Genomic DNA, 20,344 nt, shown 5'->3' with positions numbered 1-20,344 from the left:
AGCTCGATGGTAGCAGATGTCTACTCTACCATCTGCTTCAGACAGATATTGCGACTGTGTCCGCCTCTTAACATGAAAAGGACTTCTGAGCATCCTGCACTTACCTACTGAATCCTCTCAAACTATTTTACTTGCTTAGAATATCTTATTTGATTTGTTCTGCAAATTCATGCCGTGCCGTGGATGGGCTATTGATTTAGTCTTGATGCAGAAAGAAGAGCCAATACTAATAAGGAGATAGAGGAATAGACAGCCTGGATGGAGCCGTACAGTTATTAATATCATCGCTATTGAGCTCCTTGGGTCCTCAGATATGCTTGTTAGCAGTTCAGCGGATAATAATCCTAACAGCCACCGCTCGAGCTGCCTTAGGCCTGCTCCCGTGTCCTTCTAACCCAGTCAACATCCAAACACTCCTCCGGGGGGACGGTGCTGCTGTGTAAAAGCCAGCTGTGCTCGGAAATCAGAGAAGAGAAGAAAGATGAAGAAGGAGATTATCTATTAAAAAGTATAATGCAATCAGCAAGGGAGGAAAAGTGACCTTCTTGGGAAAAAGTACGGAGGAGTGTTCACCGTAGAAGCTATATGATAGCGATGACACTTAGCTGTCTTCTGCTGAATTATGACTGGATTAGAGCGGCTCTTTGGGTTGCAACACGATTCCCAGGCCCCCGGTCCTCCTCCCTACAGGATGTAGGGGTTAACAATGAGTTCATAACATGACCTTTCGAAGGCCTTAGTCAGCACACACTCCCTTTACCCTGACCTCCCCCTCCCGCCTCCGTCCTTTTCTTTTGCTCAGACGCGGCCATCTCTGAACTGAGATGAGTCAATGTTAGCACATTCTCTGCCATCGCTTCCTCTTTGTACTCTTCTTTGAACTCGCCGTGGCTTTGACTGTCCCATCCCTGCCTGTTTGGCGAATCTTTATTCCTGGCTCTATCAAGGGGAGCGGAGCGGGGAATAAAGAGTACTCTTTCCTTTCCGGCTCTTATCTTCTCTCTTTCCAGTTTCCAAAACCAACAGCACCCAGCTTGTCCATCTCCTTTTTATATTTTTGGTCCTCTGCTGTGAGTGTGTCTGCAAAACTTGTATCCATCGGTGACCTGTGGCCATGTGGATTAGTCTGCCAAGTCCAGCTGGGCTTGTACAGCTTCCTGTGGAGTACATTAAAGGCTTGTAGAGGTCAGCTTTCTCGAACTCTGACCTCGGTGAACCACAATATCTGATTCCTATTACTTTGAACTTGCAGTACAGAGTGAGGTTGTTGTAATTAATTTCGCAAGATGACGAGCTGTGAACCCGGCTTTCGCTTTCATGCCAGACCATCTGGACTAAAAATATATTTCTCAGCCGATTTCCTGAACAGCAGGGACGACACGAACAATCGTCTCCATCAGCTTTTATTTTCATGTATTATATTATAGCAGCAGCATCTCCTGGGCTGAAACTCATCGCATCTGGCCCTAAGCTGGCCCCCTGAGTGCTGTTAGAGGTTATCGCCCTGAAAGCTACCCTCCACATGTGCTTCAGCAGCAGCCACACTGCAAAGATCTGTGTTTCCAATCCCGTAGAGGAAAGAGGGAGCATTGTTTCAGCCCTGCACCCCAGGGGAGTCAGAGGGATCTTTTACACGCTTGTGGTTTTACTGTAAAACATCTCTCTTTCTGCACTGACTGTGTGTCAGACAGCAGGAAGGGCTTGTCTGGGATTTATTGGCAGTTGCGGATCTGCAGATGATGGACGAATGCCCCACTGGAGCGCAGGTCTTGTAAAAGGCAAAGGGTGGAATACCCCGTTAAAGTGGTGTTTATTTCCTTTGCATGTCTTGCAGGATTCCTCCTTCTCTCTCCATTAACATCACTTTTTTTCCCATCCAGTCGTGGCCTACGTGCTCCTTTATCTGTATAAACAGGGGATTGTCTGGACGCTCTCAGCATGTGTGCATACGTGCATCACAAACAGTTAATGTCATGTCTTCATGCTGTTGCTCCACAGGATTCATTGTTTTGTTTGAAGAAAATGTCTAAGTGTGTGTATATCATGCTGTTCGCCTGCACCGTGCACTGCATTAGAGATAAGTCCAACACCAGCCTTCATATTTCTGGAGCTCCACGTCTGCACGTCTTTGTTATGGTTCAGTCTGTACCATGTAAAACAGTGATGGGAGAAGTATTCAGTCCCTCCACTTCTCAAGAAGAAGCGGTGCTAAAATGTTAAAACACTCCTTTACAAATTAAAGTACTTTGGTCAAATTTGGTAAAAGAGTATCATTAAGATAATCAGCACAGCTCCTGACCTTAGTTTGGAGATGGGTTAATTTTGAAGGGCTTTAGAGAGCCAGTGAGAGACTGAGAAGACAGTTGCTTCAGTAAATCCTCAGTTACTTAAAGGACTAAAAGCACAAACAGCGGTACATTTATTTTGCAGTGGCATGGGGCCTAGCATTGTTATAACATTCACGATTATTGTATAATATTTATAACGACATTAACGTTGCATTTAAGGCACGCCTTAACATTTTTACACATTTCGTCTTGATGCATCTCAGTCATCCAGGTAAGTAAATCTCCAAAAGTTGATTCTGTTCATCTGGACGCAGCGTTTTGTCTTCAGTCTCATGTCTAATGCTGTCTAATGCTCTAATGCTGTGATTGCAGCCATTCCCCAACTCTCTGTGAATGGTGCTCATGGCCATTGATCAGTGGTCTTTGATCAGTGGGTTTTGGTCAGTGGTTGTTGATCAATGGTCATGAGAATTTGCATAATTAAGATTAAGGAACTGACCTCCCAGCCCATTGTTCCTTCAGTGGTTTCAGTCATTATGCAAATTTACTGTTTCTAAGGTTGAAACCTGCAGTCAGCTGAGACTGAAGGAGTCACTTGGATGATGACGAAACGTTTCTCCCACAAAACGCTACGTCCAGATGAACAGAATCAACTTTTGGAGATTTTTAAACGTTGCTATATCTAAGAGAAAGTATTGCGTTTTATACCCTCCAGTCTGGAAGTGTGGAGAAAGTACAGCATTTGTATCAGAAATACAGAAAGAATCAGAAAAGTCTTACCATCGTGTTTATTACTCATTTGTGAAGCAAAAGCATCCGGCTTAACCACAAACAGCACCACTACATTTATTACCTACAGCTAATTTACAGAGCTGCCATTTGTCACCAGGCGAGGCAGCGGACCCCTCCCATCCTGAGTACTGACCAACTATAAACTACAGCAGTGGCAAAGTTTGCAATGACAGTAGGAGAGAACCAAGCTCCCCGGGGGCCCCCACTTGACCCCACTCACTCCCACTGTTAGTGACGACTCTATTTAAACAAACCTAAAGACTGATGATAATCAGTGAAAGTGAGGAGGAGTTACCCTGGGAGTGAAAAAAGGAAGAAAGTGCTGAGCTGAACAGATGATTAAATATGTTGCGTAACCACCAACGTCGCATTCTTTCTGTTGTTTACATTTTGTGATGAAGCTGCTTCTGACAGTGCTAACTGTCAAGCTGTAAATGCTAAGTTATGACATTTAGATTTAAAGACATTTGGATCCATACACTAAGTATAATGTATACTGGTGTAAATTATTGTGTGGGACTGTATGTGCAGTGTGGTGGGTGTATTTTATTGCATTTTCCGTGTCTTCAGAGGAGACTAATTGGTTTATGAGTGTTTTCATTATGTAACAAATAGTCAGTGTATGCTCTATAAGCTTAATCCTCTATATTAGAATTATTACATTGCTTCTATCAAATAAGAGTCTTTCTTAAATACGATCTTATTGTACTTATGTAACCATTACATACTGTTATAATTAAACAAAATGTGTTCTAACCCCCAAACTGTTCCTGGTTTACCTGTAAGCCTGCAGTTATCTTCATCATCAGTTAGAGCCCCTCCTCATCCTTTTCTTCTTCTTTGGTGCAACCCTATAAATGTGGGGTACCCCTTTGGCCTCTCCTGTGGGAGAGGTCGGTGTCTTTTCTTTTCCAGCACTAATTATGTCTTTATCCACCCTGATGTTTCTGATTGTGTGTTTTAGTTCATTATTGTCATCGTTACGCCTGCTGTAAATATGAGCTGCTTCTGTATTGGCACTGCTAATGCTAGCACAAGTCTTGCTAGCTTGACGTTGTAGTGGGTTGAGCTAACTCTCGTCCCAACTGTTTATATTTGGTTACGGGAGCTGGAGCGGGCACGTTGTTTACTTGGAGGTCTTTCTTTTTACCTTTCATTGTTAGACACAACGCAGGACAACACTTACACTGTTATATGTATAATATGCTATATTCTACGGTGGCCCTGAGAAGTCAAATGCACTGCAACTTGAGAAAACGCCAGCAAACAAAAAAATGCTGCAAAAGCACATAAAACACGACAGAAGTTTAATAAAACACAACAGGCGTGTTTTTGGGGAGGCAACAACGTGACAGATGTGGACGTGACAGAAACCAAAACATGGCTGAGCCGTGCAGTGTGTTTGACCTCTCATGGTCACAGAAATATCATTTTATTAAGTAATTTGTGCATCACTTACAGTATGTTTCTATTATCTGTCTTCAAAACAATTTAACATCTTTGGCATGAGCAGCCAATGAGAAGGTTAAGCTGCCCCACACTCTGTGTGCTTTGCAGTGTAAAGATGCTTTGTTTCATCTTCCTGCTTTGTCATTTTAGGTCAGTCAACAGAAACTGATATTATTATTCAGTTATTTTTTTATTATTTATTCCCAAATGTTGATGTACTCTGATTAAAGGGGGCCCATGTGAATTTCTGCCCAGCGCCCCAACAAACTCTAGAACTGCCGCTGCTAAATGTCCAGAGCCTCTGTGCAGAGCGTGAAACGGTGCAACAGAGGCAGGAGTGATAAAAGCTTCCCAACAAATCTCAGTTTGTCTACCAAAAATGCACAAACAACAAAACAACCCAACCTACTATAGAGCTAAACCTCAGCGCAGCACAGCAGTGAATGCATTACAGTACTCTATGCTCTGCCGCTGCTTTAAGAAACAGCATGCATTCACAAGCAGCCAGTAGTGTTTGTGGATGCGTGGGTGAGAAGACATGGCTGGAAGGGCAAAATGAGAGAAATGCAGCGAAAAGAAAGACAGAGCAGAAGATAAGAGAGTGGAAAAAACGGACAAATAAAGAGGGAGAAACAAGTGGTGGTGAAAAATGTGTACCCACTGTGGGTGGTTTATTCACGTCTGAGATCAGTAGCAGTGAAAACTGCCTAATGGAGTCCTGTGGAATGTTCAGCAGTAAGAAATATTCCTAACTGTGCCAGGTAGCTGTAGTCTTCTTCTTCATATGAGGAAAACTAGAAATAAATAAATACTTTATTAGAAAAAGCAACATGTTAGATGTTCCTTCTCTGGCTGTATGAAACCTCTGTAATGATCTTAAAAGGCAAACTTTAAAGGTTCAGTTCGCTGGGGATTAAAAAAATTCCCACTTTGAAATTTCAGCTTTTCCCCCATTAGGATGGAGTTGAAAGGATCTTTGGAGTATTAAAAAATGCCCCCAAAATTACTCTTAAAAATTCAGTGTGAGAATTTTTCATAAGTGACCCTCCCTTCAGGTTTCTTGCTGGGCTGAAGCAGAATAAGTTCACAGCACCGTTTCGCCATTTCAGCCTCGCTGCTGCTTCCGACTCATCGTTGACTGCTGCTAATAATAGTCTGTTTGAAGAACAGTATCAGGATTTTTCTTTTTAGGTGATGACAGATTTAAACTTTGATTTTTCAAAGTTTCTCTGAATTTAAGAGGACTGAGACACAACAAAGAGACTTTTTTTGTTTAGCAGATACGCTGATGCATAATTTTGTTCCCCTCAAGAAACATTCCTGCGACAGTGACACAAATCGCTAGAAATCTCAGTGGGGCCACTCAGCAGAGTTCAGTCATGGGACTAATCACTCAGCAGGGGCGATAATTCTGCTAAAAAAATATTCAAAGGTGACAAACTTGAAACTTTTGAAGATGGCTGCGAGAACGTAAAAAACAGGTTTTTATAGTCAGAAAGTTGTTTTTTTCTTGGCCTGTGAATTGAAAGAATAGTGAAACTGCTGCCACATGAAATGAGCTTTTAATAAAGTCCAGGACGAGCCAATAGAGAAATATCTAGCAGACCAACCTAATCCTTTGAAACTCTCAGCCTGTTTGGCAAAGACATAATTATTAATGCCCAAAATGAATTTTTAGAGGGCCGGGAAGGATATTTGGGCTCAAAACATAAAGTTAGACCCATATATTTTTGGACACTGTGATCTGACTTATTTTAGCTGTGTACCACAACATGTTTAAGTTACAGTTACAGGAAGAAAATGGGCTTAAAACACAGACTCTCAGCTTTCATTTGAACAACGCTGCATTAACGATTACTTTACGCAGTCCTTTATTTTCAGGGACTCAAGACAAAGTGGACAATTCACTTAAAAGGTGTTTTGTGGGCAGGTGCGGGCTTTCGTCTTGATTATTTCTTCATAAATTAAGGCCTGGAGTTGTTCCAAAGGCGACATTTACACTTGGAAGCTCTTGCCGTGCACTCGCACTGTGCAGCCAAGTGAAATGTGTCATTCCTGGGTTAAAAGAAAAATCCATTACAGAGATGGGAGTAAAACTAGTTCGACACATTCACAGAAATCCACTGAGAACAACACGGATGGCTGATCACAGGATCCTTTCCATGGTAAAGAAAACCCGCCTCACAGCATCAGAACACGTTGCCATTAAGCCCACTGTGAAAGGAAAATACAGATGATTTCTGAAGGCTTCACAGACTTACTTTGTGATCAGCCAAAGACAAAGTTCACTGGACAGACCATCACAGCACAGACGCACACGGACGCTGAACACCGATCAGGTATTTTTGAAGATAAGACGTGAAATGTTCAGCAGTGGTCGAGTCCATTGCCTGATCCTGACATTCTGCTGCATTTTACTACCTGAAGGAAGAAAGACCCACAAATGAAACACCAACAGCTACAGATCAGTAGCTGCTGTAACTGATCAGACAGTTTTGGGATCGCCACAGGTTCCAGATTTAGCCGTCGTTGCTTGCAAAGGATTCCCAATATTAACTCTGGTCCTGGTGATTGTAGAACAGCTGATCTACAGGGGAACTTGTATACAGTGCTGTGCAAAAGTTTTAGGCCGGTGTGAAAAAATGCTGCAAACAAAGAATGCTGTCAGGAATATAAATGATTGTTATCGGCCCCAAATGTATTCTGCAGCAGGACAACGAGCCCAAACACAGCCAAAGTCATTAAGAACTATCTTCAGCATAAAGAAGTACTGGAAGTGATGGTGCGGCCCCCACAGAGCCCTGATCCCAGCATCATGGAGTGTGTCTGGGATCAGAGACAGAAGGATGTGAGGAAGATCCGTGCTTAGTTCTCCAAGATGTTTGGAACAACCTACCAGCCGAGTTCCTTCAAAAACCTTTTCCTCACCTGCCTTAAAATTTTGCACAGCACTGTATGTAAACATTGAATGCATTTGTGTTCAACCTTTCAAATTAAAGCTAAAATTCTGCACTTTACGCTCATCTCATCACTGTAACTCGTGCATGTTTTGGTGCATCACATAAATAACAGAAAATGTGCCCATTTTCAAGCGACACTATTATACAGTATTCATAAAATGTCATCGAGTACAGAACACGGTAAATATTTGTGCGTATAAGCCGGAAGAAAGCCAAACATTAAAAAAACTATTGCATCGTTTAGTTTCAAGACCCAACAGAGGGAAATCTCGTTCAGAGTGTATCTAACCGGAGATTAAATGACGCATGGAAGTAGTTTTTAGTTGTTTGAAGGTACTTTTGGATGTTTTTTCCACCCGAGTTAATCCATGCCCAACTCGGCACAAACATTACATCAGAATAGCTGAAAAAAACATTTGCTGCATGTAAAACGAGGCCACAGAAGGATAAGCGAGAGGAAAATTAGTGTGCGAAGAAAGGCTTTTGAAAAAGCCCGAAACATTTTCCCACCAGTAAACTCCAACAACACTACAGCCATTATTGAGTTTCCACAATATGTGAAAATATCAGTCCAGCCAGCCTGGCCCGCAGTGTTGCTGTATGAGAGGTCTTCTCGGGTACAAAATGTTGGCCTGGGACACCATGGTCAGGGAAAAATCTCCATAACTTACACTGAGGAGAAAAAAAAGACTGTTGGACGGAGAAACAGAGCACAGCGAGATCCAACCTCCACAAAAACCATAAGAATAACTCGACTCAGTCCAAAATCTTAACGTGGAGAGAACGCAGAGTTTTTTGGCTCAATCAACAAGCACGCATGGTAGGAAAGAGCAGCCACCATAGTTCATAACAGTTAACTATGTTTAACAATTTTTAAGTGAAAGACGATGCCACTAAACTCGGGTTCATTTGAACCCAAACTGCATCCTACCTGAGCAGAAGTTGGACCCGGCCCACGTTAAGCTCCGGGTATCGAGTGGCTCCTGCGTCAGACTGTAACGCGCATGATAATGAGTACCATCAACAATGAAAAGTAGGTGCTGTAGTCAGCTTTAGTTTCACACTATACAACAGCACAAAACCAGATGATAGACTTAAAAGAGATGTGACGGGGAGATCGAGAAACAACAGGTCCATTCATCAGACTCTCTCTGAGCTCAGCCCGGGAAGGAATAAAAGAGAACGAAGGAAAAGATGCAGGAATAAAAATAAATCCAACGTTATTTAGGAAAAACACAACCTCACCAAAGTAAGAGGAAAATAAATGAGACCCTGACTGTGTTTGTGAGCCAGCTCTGGCTGCATTTGAAACGACTGCTGCTATAAATAAGATTTGTTTTCAGCATCTACACTTGAAGCATTTTAGCATTTCAAGACAATGTCAGCGCAGGTAAGGCGCTCTAATGCAGCTCATCTTATTACCAACAGCTGACACGACCGTCTGTTTCACAGAGCTCAAACACTCTCATGGAGCTTTTTTCTGCAGTTTTGCCTTATCTGCTTTTGACTGTTATCACCATGCGTATAAAAGCATTGCATTAATGAAAGACTGCGTGTCACAAGCTGCTTTTGCAACTCTTCATGTGGAAGATTAAACACACGGTCTGAATGTATTTCGGCTAATAAAATACTCTTGACCTTGTAAACAGCTGGCACAGTAATGCCACAAAACATCCGTTTCAATAGAAAAAATCATTCAACTTTTTAAAGGCACTGACAACCTAATGTTTGCACGTCCCTTTGTGGATAAATAAGAAACGTTTCTTCTGTATTTTCCTTGTACTAAGAATAGATTGACCCGATCTTCCCCAGTGTCGTGGTTCTTTCACGTCAACATCTTCATTCTGCAGCAATCCCAGTTATCAGACATCGTACCTTGTTGCTTCTTACCATGTTTCCTGAGCCCTCAGCAATAATGCAGGGCAATACTTGCTGTTAATACAGGGCCAGTACTGCAGATACTGATACTTTTCTCCTATAAAGGGAACTTTTGTAGGGCAGAGCAGTGTTTCGTGGTTTATGATATGAACCATCATTAGTTCTGAACAAAAACAAAGCAAAACACAATCCGCCCACCTCTGTTTAACACCTGCGAGAATTACAAAAGTAATAACACAAGAATCACAGTGTGTCGTTTTGTGGTCTTCCTCCTCTCACTCCAGTCGGTCATATCAGATTGAGACCGTTCTCATTCCCAACTCGTAACATACCGACGATTTGTCCCGTCCCGAGGTGTCCCATACGCGCCGGATTGTCCACTAGAATGACGCTCCTGACAGTAACGCACGTTCCAGCCGTGCATTCCAGCCCTAACCCAAACCTTAATCCTAACCACGACCATAACGTTGTCCCTAACCTGAACCACAGTCTTAAGCATAGATGGTGTTTTCCAAAGCGACTCATGATGAGAAAGTAAAATAAATGTACATGTGTAGATTCATTCCAAACGGTTCTCATGTTTCTGTAATGCAGAGACGATTTGTCACATGGCGTCGTATGTTACGTTTTGGGATGAGAACGTGTTGATGGCCCCGCCCCTCCCTGAGCCTGGCTCTGCTGGAGGTTTCTTCCTGTTAAAATGGAGTTTTTCCTTCCCGCTGTCGCCAAAGTGCTTGCTCATAGGGGGTCATATGACTGTTAGTCTTCTCTGTTTTGTTTGTATTATTGTTGGGTCTGTACCTTACATCATAAAGTGTTGTTGTGATTTGGCACAATATAAAAAAAATTGCTGATTTGACCTGAATTATAACAGCAGAGTGGAGGACAAGCGTTGAGTGAGTTCATCTTCAGCCAGGCCCTAAAGCACACTTTGTCTTAATGAGGAACAGAATATATTTCTTTAATAATAAATATAAATATAATATAATTATAAATATAATAAAACTAGAGGTCATGAAGGCTATAGATTAAGGGGATTTTTTTCCACACACAGTCCGAATTCTTAATGCCTCTAAAAAGCTGACTGACAGAGAAAATGCAGGTTTAAGACATTTCTGCATTGGCTTCACTTTTCAGCGACATATTTTAATGTATTTTGTTTGTCAGGCTGTGAGTTTGTGTTGACTTGTGTGCGTGTTCTACCTGCACCCGAGGCGCTGCTTTGACACAAGCCCAGGCAGGCGACCGAATCATTTTAAGTTTTTGGAAAAGCATCTCCTCCAAATGCAGAGAGTGCTAACAGTTCAGGATTCCACCTGTAATTGATGACACTGTATGTGCATTGCACTGTAAAGATACCTGGTTACAAAACATGCCGTGTTCCTGTTTGGTCATTTCAAGTTCAGTCAAAAAGCAAAACTTTCAGTTATTAAATTGATACATTTATGTATTTCTAACACAATTGCAATGAATTCTTGTTGCATTTGTTTCTGTGAATTATCACCTTGGGTTCCAACAGGCTGCCGTCACCACTGCATGCACCAATTCCTCACAAACAGCCGTCAGCGTGTAAACATATGACTTATAATACTTGATGTACATTAAAAAAACAGAATGTAAACAGGGCCTGAAGAAGCTCAGCAGCTTTATGTCACTGAGACTGCAAAGATCTGTTCATGTGATAAACTCTGACCAAACTGGCTCTCAGTGTGATCAGTATGTCATCTGTTTACATAATAAGTTGTTAAACAATTATAATATTTCAACAATCACAATAATATTTTATGGCACTCGTCTGTGCAGTCAGTCAGCCGGTGTAACAGGAAGGAGTTTGGTTTGGTTAGTGAGCTGTATGGACGATCAGCGAGTCACAGGACACGTCTATACTCAGTGCCAAGTGAATCTTTGAGGCGGTGCAGTTGATGCGTTTGGAAAAAAAGAACACGAGTCTACACGGATTAATTGGAAAAGTGAATTCTGTAATTGCCTGAGTTAAACATTTAGTTATCAGGAGAAAAACAAAAGGTTGTTTCCTTTGTTTATCTGAGATCAGGAGAGTGCCAGCAGGGTGCCACTACAGGGCTGCCAGTGGGAGCTTGGCTCTACTTAAGAAGACACGAGCTCAACTGTGAGCTCCAGTCTCCAAAGATGCTGTTTTTTAAAATTGCATTTTATTTTTCATTGTCTTTATCGTCTTGGATCGTGCATAGTACGGGGTTATTATCGTATGCATGATTCATGCGTGAAGGCGGCTCACCGCTAATTTGCCTTAATAGAGAACGATGTGCACGCCGCTCTCGCTAAGCTTAGTTTTCATTCTCACCTCGGAGAAACAAAATAAAAAGACCTTGTTCACTAATGTATGATCCGTGGCACTCAAGAAAAGAAAGGTGTGCTTATTTCTACAGAGGAGCGTGGATTAGTGAAGCGGCCTCTCTATAAGAAGCCAACCGCTATTATTACTGCAATAACCAACCACGCGCTCCAGGCTGCTCTCCTGTGGTGCAGGACGCACTGCAGGCAGCCGCCGCTACTTTTATCTGACTCCTTATTGTTGTTTTTCACAGCCTCATTAATGAGAATAATGACAAATAAAAGAGAAATTAAGTGCTTTAGAAATGTTGTATCTGTCCTGTTTATGCCTGTGGTATAGTTGGCACGCTGCATGCACAGATGGCATCTTGTCATCTGCAGTAACTGATTTAAGCTTAAAACGTCAAGATCAAAGAGCATTTATCAGCGATGGCCGCAGCTGACTGTACTTCAGTCAAGCAAACATGGACAGATATTACACTGGGCCTTTCTGATGGAGGGAACAGTCAAAACCAGTTCTCTTCATTTCAGGAAAACCGGCCCGGCTGCATCTTCTCACACAGGTCCACGTCAGCGATCGTTTACTCGAGGGTTAAGGGTCGTCGTCACGGCTCTTCATGGAAAACCAGTCATTTTCAGCAAATTATCTCCAAATCAGGTTTTTTGTTTTCACAGCATAAATTAACCTGTTTTCACAAGAAAAAGACCTGAATGATGTGTGAGCTCAAGCTAATGGCAGCGAGAATAATAATTGGCTGTACAGGTATTTGGCTTCTGCAGGTTTGCATTCACTCGCAGAGGCTCAGGAGCTGAGATCTGGACACTGGTGCATATTCTAGGCTTTGGTTGAATAGTTTGAGGTTATTGCCGGTCTCAAGTCCTTGACTGTCATTGCAAGTTTTCCTGTGTGCACACCTGTGGTCACAGTTCATATGATTTTGATCCATGGCATCCATGTGACATCTCACAGACCGCAGCCAGCTCGCCATAAGGTTGCAATCAGTCTAATACAGAGAGAAGCTCACTAACCTCCCACCAAAGTCACTAATCATCCTCAACTAACTCTGTTTACCAGGCAAACATCACGCCACACAGTGATTTATGAAACAGAAACTATTGCTACACTAATAAATGTACACTGCCGAACAGCATGCTGGGTAATGATAGCTGTCCAGAGCCACTGCTACAGTGCACAGCAGACCAGAGCAGAGAGCTGGAGAGAAACAGCACAGAGGCAGGTCAGAAAAAAATCTGTCTGCTCTTTTAATTTTCTAAAACGAATCATTCTGTCCTCGTTCGTGGTCGTGCTGCCTCTGAGCTGTCCTCTGTTCTCTGTGCTTGAGCTCAAGCGATCTGTACTGGAAACCTGATTTGTTCCACTCATGGGGCATCGGAACAAAGAAGCGTACACGTCAATGCAACGTATGGAAAAATCTATAAAGTCTTATCTTTGATTGTATTTATGAAATCTGATACTTTCTTTTTTATTAAATGAACAATTTTTGGTTTTTTAAACAATCCATTAAGAACAGATTTATTTCCTGTTTGGATTCAGGACACGGACGCCCCTCAACTTTTTCAGGTGACACTGAACCCTCCCCTAGTTACATTACAATAGGCCTCTGCTACTGGGGACTCCTTCTCTCTTTTCACTCTCTGTCGTTATACACCACTCTGCATTTAATTATTAGCTATTATTAATCTCTGGCTCTCTACAGCGTCTTTGGCCGCCCGTCCCTGAGCCTGGTTCTGCTGCAGGTTAGTTCCTGTTGAAAGGACATTTTTCCTTCCTACTGTAGCCACGTGCTTGGTCATGGGAGTTTTCCCTGTATTATCCCACGGGGCGATCGTGGCTCAAGAGTAGGGATGGGTACCGGTATCCGGTGCCATTATTCTGACATAAACGGTAGTAACCAGACCGAAAAGCAGCGCACATTTCGGTGCTTTATTTTTTCCTGAGATGTCATACACTTTGGATTCCAGCCAATCATTTTACCTTTGCAAGCGAACCTCGAATCTGATGAAACACCTGGCGACGCATAGCGTTTTTTTAAAATCAGAGAAATGCACCGTATTTGATAGCTTGCTGCGAGACCTCCCACCGAGCACATCTACTGCGGGTGTGGTGCCTGTTATCGGACCCGGAGTTAGCAACATCCCCCAAAAACCCGAAGAGGAGAGTCCTGGCCCCTAGCCCTGCCAGTGTAGCAGAAATGATGAGGATGATGATGCAGCAGCAGCCGTTCTTCTCTGCGTGAGTAGCTTAATGTTGTTCGTGTGTAATTTACGTTGAGTAGGCTAACCACGTTATTACATTAATGCGTGTAAGGTGAACTAGCAAACATCATTATAGCTACATGAGGCTGTCTTCTTGTTTGATGGCAGATGCTCCCTTCACCCTGGCCAAAAAGGCTAAAATGACCAAAGAAAAAGGGGGAAACAGTTAAACATGAGAGGTTTTTGGACAAAGTTTGTGTTTTTTCCATTGTTTAAGCACTGCTTCCAGCCAAGAGTGATACCATATATGCCCCATAGCTGCACAGAAGACTAACATTGTTATCTTTTTACAAAAAACCAGCTGAACATGAGAGGTTTTAGGACAAAGTTTGTGTTCTCCATTCTTTAAGCACCGGTTCGAGCACCGTTTAAGCACCGGCACCGTTTCAAAAGTACTGTTTTGGTACTGGTATCGGATAAAACCTAAACGATACCCATCCCTAGTCAAGAGTTGGGAGTTCGCCTTGTAATCGGAAGGTTGCCAGTTCAAGCCCCGGCTTGGACAGTGTCGGTCGTTGTGTCCTTGGGCAAGACACTTCACCCGTTGCCTACTGGTGGTGGTCAGAGGGCCCGGTGGCGCCAGTGTCCGGCAGCCTCGCCTCTGTCAGTGTGCCCCAGGGTGGCTGTGGCTACAATGTAGCTGCCATCACCAATGGGTGGATGACTGGATGTGTAAAGCGCTTTGGGGTCCTTAGGGACTAGTAAAGTGCTATACAAATACAGGCCATTTAGTAGAGGGTCTTTAAATAGCTGTTGTTGAGATTTGGGCTATATACATTGAACTGAACTTATTCCTGATCTGATAAAGAAAGTCTAGTAAACTAATTTCTTTATCTATGGACCAAAAAGTTGGTAAAATATTTGTAAGAATATAACTAACAAATATTTAAGCTTTTTTATACATAAGGAAATTAAAAAATCATGCAGATTTATATTCATTGTCATTTGGGTAGTGCTGTAACGATCATTAAGGGATTTTTAAAATGTAAACTGAGAAATAGAGACTTTGAAAGCGTGCACGAGATCACTTTAAGCTATTGTTCAAATACTGCTGCATTTAAGACGCACAAAGAGAGAGAGACGGCAATTAAAGAAATCAGCCTCGAGAGATAACGGCTCCTTGCAGAAATGAGCAAAAATAAAGAGACTCGATTTCCATATAACAGTGGCAGCAATGTGAACATGATGCACTGATGTGACTTAGCAGCAGTTTTAATAGCACGCTGGAGAGATAAAGACTCATTTTTAAGTGGCGACAAGAAGACGGCGTGTTCTCACACACTGAACAAATCAGGTTTCCGGCAGGAAGCAGGTCACACGAAGATAACGTGTTAGTGCAGATTCATGAGAGTTTTAATAAGTCGAAATGAATTCTGCCACTTCACGGCGCCACCGTGCAAACACCAACGAGCTGCTGTGCTGACTTTGTCTCAATAAAGAATTTTATTTATTTAACAGACTTTTTAAATCACAAATATCTTATAATACTTTATGTAGTCAAATACATGATGATGTCATGCGTTTGAGTCCTGACGGATGATCCGTCACACATACATCGTTAACACAGTCATTAAAGAAAGATTATATACTGGCCTTATCTTATTTATAATAACTTTAATAATAACACTGTTTGTTTATTAAATGCTTCTCTGCAGCCACCAAGCAAACAAGCAGAGTTCCCTGATTTATACACACAGTCTTCAACCAACCAGAAAGATCATCTTTCTGTCTGAATGTGTTTCCATGGATTCATTCGGTCTTATGTTCAATACTCTGCAGGATCTGATCGAGCCAGTTATGACCGTGAAAATAATTAAAAGGGTCGAGAGAATGAACGGATAATTGGGTCAGCCTGTAGGGTCACCGCTGTTGGAAGCGCTCATGTAAAAAGACAAAGACGATGCAGCTGCGTGCGAAGTTTTCCGCCGCTCGCTGCCAAGTGGTGAAAAGATGTACATTTAACCTCACCTCTTTCACGCCGTGACCTCACAAATTCAGATAGATGTTCGCCAGTCGCTCTCTATTAGACTCTGAGAAGCAACGTGTGGTGTTGTGCAGTGTGGACTAGCTAAAAGGAATCTGGACTTTTTTGTTAATTAATTGCCTTAACCTCTGAGTGAGGCCCTCACTGCCCTTGCTGTGGAAGTTGGGAAGCTTTGGTAAAGAGGCTACGCTAAGCCTGTATCCCTTAGTGGGCTACCTTTAATTCAAGTCCAAGACTAATAATAAGTCAAAAGTCCTCTACTCTGTACGTCACCGCTGGACAGGCGCCAATACTGGCTTCAGAATACAGGCCAGCTGAATCCCATTTCATTAAGTAAATATTCCCATTTAGGTAAACGGCTCCCTCCTCAGCCTGAGCTACATGTGCTGACTTTGTATACAAAGCATGCCGATACACACAGACGGTTCAGTTACTGATCGACTAATTATTAGAAAGAACAAAGCCTGCGATCAAAGCGTATTACGATTACTGGCTTCAGAAACGGCAGCTAATTCACATTCACTTAGCATCGGTCCTGTTAGTAAGGACGGATCCTTGAGACGAATAAAAGAGAAAAAGCAGATCCGAATACATAAACAGGGCTTTCACGCTGTCCTCTCATTCAGCAGCAATAATCAGCACCTCCTCCCACACGAGGACTCGCCATGACTCAAATGTTCATCAGATTTTCCTCAGTTCGAGTTGTCTCATCGCCCCCCCACCCGCTATTTGTGTTGAATATTTTATGTCGAGTCACGCAGTTTCATTTCCTAATGTCAACACCCACACAAACTGTCATAGCGGCTGCTCAGCCAGGACAATGCCGTGACTCAGACGCACAAGAGGGAGAACCTGTTTTCTCCGGATTTCAACAGTGTTACTTCTGTACAGCACTTTTCTTTATGAGAAAACCGTTTGTGCCTTTTTTAAGTCACCAGCAATCCTCAACCTGTGTATAACTGTTTTTCAGTGACCATAGACTCAAAGTAACACTGAGATCTGGAGTCAAAGGAGCTTGCAAAGAAAAGCATCTGGACTTCTTTAAGTTACTTGAAGACGTTTCACCTCTCATCCGAGAAGCTTCTTCAGTTCTAAGGTCAAATGGTGGAGAATCCCAGATATAAACCTAGTGGGCGTATCCCCCCACAGAGGGACAAAAGGACCCCCTGATGATCCTCTAATCGCCTGAGCCAAGGTGTGAAACTGGGTGTGGGTCCCAATCAGCCAGAGTTTCGGGTGAGCTCATTGTGAAACCTGGCCCCACCTTATCATGTGATGTCCTGAGGTCAGATGTCCCAGGATGTGAGTGGGCGTTAAGGCGTCTGGGAAGGATCTCAAAACTGGATTATAGATGGCAGACAGTTGGTGTCGTAAGCCCCACCCTCTGTTCAAAGATGGTCGCTCACAGTGGACATAGATGCTTCTTTCACTCCTCTTTCAAACCATCTGTCCTCTCTGTCCAAAATGTGAACATTGGCATCCTCGAAAGAGTGACCTTTGACCTTTAGATGCAGATGGACAGCTGAGTCTTGTCCTGTGGAGGTGGCTCTTCTGTGTTGTGCCATGCGCTTGTGAAGTGGCTGTTTGGTCTCTCCGATGTAGAGGTCTGGGCATTCCTCGCTGCACTGTACAGCAAACACCACATTGTTAAGTTGTTAATCTGAAGGTAGGCTTCTGATACAGGCCTTATCTTAAAGACATCATAGAAACAAACTGCTGTTTGTTTCATGTAAAATACATAAACTATGGAGAGCATCCCCAACCCAAACCCAACGTGTAAAAACAACTCTGGTCAAGAATCTCCTGCTGGCACATTTCAGCGTTTCGATTACGTAACCGTTCAGCATGATAAAGAAGTCTTTATTAACAGGGCAGGAGTGTCTTCTGTTGAGTGTTTAGTGGCAATTAATTTTCCCAAGGATCTACATGAGAATCAGGCAGTTCTGCGGAGGAACAATAAGCTAAACTCCATAACGCTCAACGTGAATTTTATCTCCTTATAAGCTTATTGCTTAAGCTCCATCTTTAGCTAGCAGCTCTTAACTGGAGAACTAAATGCAACTGTAAAAACCCAACGTGTAGCTGTGATTCTGCCTTTTCTATACCTATAACTTTAAATGTCACCAGCTTCAATCAAATATGTGTTCTTGACAGCATGTATTTAAAAGTCAGATTCAACATCAGGCTCAAAAATTAAAAGATTAAAACTTCTGTCACTTGAACCTCGGTGGCTCTGATTTCAGACACTACTTACACTTAATTTAATGTTAGTCTCTGAAACACTGGAATGAAATGAAGTCCAAACTGTGTCCAACACAGAGCTCACGTTGTTTTGTTCTTTCATTAGCCTGCTGTTTTTCTCTCTAATGTTTTGTGAACGTTTCTTATATTAATGTTATTAAGCTTCAGGGTTACGTTATATTACTTGACACAGACTGTACAGTTGACTTAACTTTGTAAGATAGCAATAAAGATGCACAAACAAGGCAAGCAGTTTAATAATAATCCAAGTATGTCTCCATCTTTCATACAGTTTTATGTTTTCATACAGATTTGTGGTCGTGTCACATAAAAACACGCCTAGTTTTGGATGGTTCCTCAGTGACGTACCCTGGCAGTGTTTGTTGGATATTTGACAGCAGTAAAAATCATCCTGGCCCAAACATAAAGGCACTTTTTTTTTATTTGATATTGTTGCACAGGTGCTGAAATTCTTGTTCAACGAAGCTGTTCTGGGTCAGATGTGACCCGTATCTGTTCTGACGGATTTCAGATGCACCACTGTGGGTCAAATCAAGGAAAAGTACGGTTTTAGGGAATCTAAAAGCTGCCGTGTCTGCTGGTATTTTATATAGAACAGCTGTGACAAACATCCAGTGGACCCCTGACTCCCTCCGGTCCCAGCACCAAGATTCGGGCATTCAAGGGGAATCCCGAAAAACTGAAACAGGGTAAGAGCATATGAGTGATCATGAGAAAAAGAGGTCAGAGGTGCCTTGAGGGAAGATGTCTTGACACAGACACAGAGGTATGAAATATGGCAGTATGGTGGTCAACACTATCACCGCACAGCAAGAACATTCCCAGTTCAAATCCCAGCTGGGGTCGTTATATATTCCCCCTTTTCCTCGGAAGCTACAGTCTAAAGATGGGCTACTTTGGATCGGCCATACATGTGAGCGAAGATATGTTATTATAAAGATTAAAGGGAACATAAAAAACACTAAAGAAAGGCAAATAATTTATTTATCACCACTGTTCATTTTAAAGCTCAGTTTTTTAAAAGCTTACGATGTAACTACTTCACTGTGTTTATGCTAACATAGCTGTGTCGCTAGCGAGCACATAGCACATCATTAGCTAGCCCAACTTCAGTAACCCTGCAAACGTCACTGCTGTTTAGTTTTCTGTCTTCATTTATGTTGGAAGTGATAGCAGAGCTGTACATTTGGATTTTTCACAAATCTCTCAGTCAGAACATGCTATATCATGTTTAGGCGGAAGCTAGCGAGCTAACTTCCTGCTAACTTCTATTCTTCTAATTGCCACGGTTTTTAAATGTGCTCTATAAATATATATAAATATCATCTTGATTTGACTTTTTTGTTGCTGTTGCACTGAGAACAGAGTTCACCTGATCAGGATGATTGAAGTGAGTAACTGCTATTCATGTTGAGCTGAGACTGGAAAACAAACCCAACGAAACTATAAATGTAAAGCAAATAAATGAAGCTTGTGTTGAATGGGCAGCCCTGTAGACGAAAGATAAGATGAACAGTTTAAGTAAATTTGCTTTTTACTGTTTTAGTAAACAACAGTAAAAGCTGTAAGTGAATTACATTTTATAAGCCCGGCTTCCAGATTTGATTTTAGATGATTCACTTTAGGTCAACTCTGCACACCTGAATCAATGACAGCTGCATAGAGGGAAAAAAAAACTAAAGAGACATATACAATGTAATATTTAATATAATGTAATATAATATATCATGTGTGAGGAGATTATGTTATATGATTTGCTACAAAAATTTTAAATAATTATAAAAATTCTTGTCTCTTCATATTGACATTTTCAGATGATTTAATAGTACTTGTACAGAATATTTAGAGTATGTGTGAAGAGACAGTGATCACAGGTTATTGTTTCTTTCCTGTGACCCATACACCGCAGTCACTGGACCACTGCTTTATGAACATTTGAGCAACAACTCTGAACAGTAGCTGAATGGGAGCCATTAATCACTACAGGAATCCCAGTCATGGGTGGGCTGTTACTGGCTTTAACTTCACCCTCTTTTTGCCGCCTCATCCATAAAAAATTAAAGGTAGAAATCAAAACGCAACATACCTGAAGTAACGATCACAACACTGATACACTTAGGATCCGAGGTTAAACGTGAACA

Source organism: Perissodus microlepis, chromosome 15, assembly GCF_051167445.1.
Source record: "Perissodus microlepis isolate ML-2025 ecotype Zambia chromosome 15, ASM5116744v1, whole genome shotgun sequence".
Classification (NCBI taxonomy): domain Eukaryota; kingdom Metazoa; phylum Chordata; class Actinopteri; order Cichliformes; family Cichlidae; genus Perissodus; species Perissodus microlepis.
Note: the sequence above shows the minus strand (reverse complement) of the source record.